Consider the following 4,370-nt stretch of genomic DNA (forward strand, 5'->3'; position numbering starts at 1 on the left):
AAAAAAAAAAGAATACAGTCCTTGACCTTCTTCAAGAAAAGCTTCAGGTCCTCATCAGTTTCAGCAAGCAAGGTGGTGTTATCTTCACTCATCCTCATAAAGTTCAGCTTCCCAAACAATCTGTTATACATACAGATTTAAAAGGTATGACAACAGGATGCATCACTGACATGCTTCTTTCCTGATTTTACAGTGTGTCCTTATTCTGTTCCTAGTCCAAGTATAGGTTTCACATAAACACAGTCAAGTGTTCTTGGTTTCCATTACTTCTCAGAGTTAGCCACAATTTGTTGTCAAGTTGTCAAATGTGCTTGCATAGTCAATGAAACACAGAAAGACATTCAGTATAATTCTCATCTTCTCTAATATGCCCACTGTTACAGTCACTGTGTCAATCCATCTCATTATGGGTCTTCCTCTCTTTCTCTGATTCTCTATCTTTATCAGCATGATGTCTTCTTCCAAGGACTGATCCCTCCTGACAATATGTCCAGAGTATGTGACAAAAGATTTCACCATCCTTCCCTCTAAGTATCACCCTGACTTCACTATCTCCAAGATGGACTTGTTTGTTCTTTTGGAAGTGTATGGGATATGCAATACTCTTATTCAAGACAACAATTTAGAAATATTGGAGTTTTTTGCCATCTTTATTCATTGTCTAACTTTCAGATCTATGGGAAGCAACTGAAAATATCACGGATAGGATCAGGTTCACCTTGGTCTTTAAACTGACACCTTACTCTTTAGCACATCAAAGAGGTACTTGCCAGCAGATATTACCAATGCAGCACATCTTTCAATGTACTGAGTGCTGTTACCATGGGGGTTGATTGTGGATCAAAGTAAAATGAAACAGTTGACAACTTCAATCTTTCTTCCATCTATTATGATGCTGTTTGATATCAGGAATCAGGAGATAAGGAGATATATTGCACAGGGAAAATCTGTAGTCAGGGACCTCTCCAATTTATTAAAGAGTAATGATGTCAGGTTGAGGACTAAAGTGCACTGGTACACATTATTATCTTTTTAGTCACTTGCTATGCATCTGAGAGCTGGACAATTGACTAAAGATGATGCAAAAAGAATTAAAAGTTTTAAACTATGGTGTTGGAAAAGAGTGCTGAAGATCCCATAGCTATCAAAAGAACAAACTGACATATCTTGGAAAAGGTACAGTGAAAATGCTTCTTAGAGGCAAAAATGATGAAGCTTCGTCTTACATACCTTAGGCATATTGCTAGGAGGGATTATTTCCTGGAGAGAAACATTATGTTTGGAAAGATGGAAGGGCAGCAAAAAAAAAAAAAAAAAAAGACCAGATGGCGTGACACCATGACTATGTCAATGGAATTGAATGTGTGAGAGATTATGAGTGGCATGGGATAGGTTAGTGTTCAGATTGGTTTTTCATAGGGTTGCTAGAGCTGTTTTTTACTCAATGGTACAACAACAATAACATTTTGGTATTGTACCCTCTTTGTCTAGTGATGATTAATTTTGTTTCCTTGAAAATGAGATATAATTGATACTGAAGGCTATATTGAAGACTTTGCTCTTCTGCAACAGGCTTTTTAAGTCCTCTTCACTTTCTTCAAGAAAGGTTGTGTCTTCTGTACAGTGCAGGTTATTGATATTTGTCCTCCAATCCTAATGTCACATTCTTCTTCATATAGACCAGCTTCTCAAATAATCAATTTTTTTCAATTCTTATATACAACTGCTAAATTAAAAATTATTATATTCATTTTACCTATAGCTTAACTGATGTTTACATAGTGTTGGTTAAAATAATGTATCAGGTATTAGAGCTAGTTGGTATTATCCTCAAGTGTTTAACTCAAGACTGTCAAAGTTTCCACTCAAAGAGCTCTATGTCACTCAATTGTCAGCAAACATAGAAATATTTATCAAACCTATTCAAATTATATGCTTTCAGTAGACTATGAATATATTGATTAAATACATAGTAACAGCTCGATATACAATTGAAAATATAACAGAATTGACATTTACATTATAACCAGAAATAATTAAGTTACACATATACATGTAGAAAAATTCGGAGAAAACTTTCTAATTGTGTGTATTCTGTTATCTTGCCGAGAAGTGAATATTACTATAAATTCATTATTAACATTACAAATACTTCTTGGTTTTTGGTACATAGCTTTGTAACAATGAACAAGAGTCCAAAAACCAAATATCCTAGAAACAAGAGAATTGTTGTTGTTGTTATTGTTTTTGACTGTCTTTGAGTCAAGCATGATTCATAGTGACGCTATGAACAAAAGGCCTGAAACTTCTCCACAACTATCAACATTTATCAAAGGTCATAGAGTTTCTGGGGGCAAATTGCTTAGGAAATGATTGATAAGTTAATATTGATAGGTAGATTAGATGATAGATAGATAGAAAGATAGATAGATAGAAGATAGAATGTACATTTATCTTCAAACAAAATGAAAATCCATTATCCTTAAGTCTATTCAGATGTATAAGGACTCTATGTAACAGAGTAAAGTCGTTCTCAAAAAGATATAAACCTATTGTCTTGTAGTTATTTCCAACTCATCCCCATCTTTATCTCTCAGATTCTACGTGCCAGGTTTGGGATCATATGCAGACACGTTATGGACCACTTTCCTATAGATCTTTAGAAATCCTTATTGCATCCTAAATTCTTTGCAGAAGCAAACTACCAAACCTTTCTCTAACAGAATAAATATATACTCAAAAACTCATCCTGTGGAGTCTGTTTTGACTCATACCAACCCTCTCTTGGATTTCCGAGGCTCTGCAAAGCAACAAGAGCTGCTCCCTGTTATTATCGATGTTGATCTAATCATCTAGAAGATGAGTGCATATAGAATGCTCTCTGATCTGAAGGATTTTGTTCATAGGAGTTAACTTCACTCACACAGCTATTGTTGTTATGTGCCATCGAGCCGTTTGCGACTCATAGCTACCTTAATAATACCAGTATTATTTGGTAAATAAAACAAGTCTTACACAATCTGTAAAATATTATTTCTGACTTCATTCATTTTAATATTTTGTTGTCTTAATCATTCAGATTTAGATTCATGTTTCATTATTTTAATTTTTCCCCATTCTCTAATCAAGTGAGGAAAAGCATACGATGAAAATATCTCCTTCAACTTAAATAACCTGATGATTGAGAAACAGGATTTTAGTTCTTATAGTTTCCAGACTTCTGGACAGAATTAGCTTGAGGTGAATGAAACACCCTGGGGTGATCTTTTGAACTTTCAGCTTTGAGAAGACTGAACTCCTAAAATCACCTTTTAGCCAAACAATAGTCATGCTAATTAGACAAGATGGTTTTTCACTTGGGCATTGTTCTCCTTTAAAGAATTACCTGTATACAGACAGTTTTGAGTAACAGAAATGGCAGAGCTGCATTGGAAGCTGTGTTTTAGGTCCAATTTTTATTATGAAAACAGTGCTGTAGCCTTGTTTCCATGACAATGTCTAAGATAGGATATAAAAATCTTTGGAATTTCTCTTATCCTTGAGACAATTGACTTTATAGTCAAAGGTATTGCTTGATTTGCACATTGTGTATTAAATAGAGACTTCAAATCAATTTATGTTTGGGGCTTAAGATGATTTCCATTTTAAAGTGATGAAATTTTTGCTAATATGCATTGATCACTACAAGAATTTTTTCTTAGTAAGACTGAAAAACAAATAATATATTCTATTTTCAAACAAAGAAGTCATCAGTATCTTTATTTATTGAACAAAAGATGCAATGGTTTTGGCTGATTCTTACCAGGTTGCGCTTATTAAGTGACACCATAACACTGGACATGCTGGTTCCACCGCTGTGTAATACCCAGCTTCTCCTTTGAGAGCATCTACAAAGGCCATTTATATGTTTAAATGTTTGCACACTTTTTACACACTATGAACACACACATATAAACCAGAAACGAAAACATGAATAACTGAAAAACCAATTCCACCGCTGACAAGTCAGGTTTTCCTGTCTTTAAATATTTACTCCAACCGTAGGTTTTGAAACTATGACCTTTAAGTTAACAACTGAATGCATATACCTCCTTCTACGTGTGTGTGTGTGTGTGTGTGTGTGTGTGTGTGTGTGTGTGTGTATGTGTGTGTGTGTAAATTAAAAAAAACTTTGTTTCACATACTTTGGGCATCCTGTTAGGAGGAACCAGTCCTACAAAGGCATTAAATCAAGGGACTAAGTCAAGGGAAGATTAACCTGGGAAAAATTAAGTCAAAAACAATATATATGGAGTGAGGTATGGATCTTACCTGAGTCTTTTGCAGATACCTTTCCAGTTTTGCCAACACCATTTGTTAAAAAGTTCGTC

Source organism: Elephantulus edwardii, unplaced genomic scaffold, assembly GCF_000299155.1.
Source record: "Elephantulus edwardii isolate Elephantulus edwardi_28Jun2011 unplaced genomic scaffold, EleEdw1.0 scaffold00142, whole genome shotgun sequence".
Classification (NCBI taxonomy): domain Eukaryota; kingdom Metazoa; phylum Chordata; class Mammalia; order Macroscelidea; family Macroscelididae; genus Elephantulus; species Elephantulus edwardii.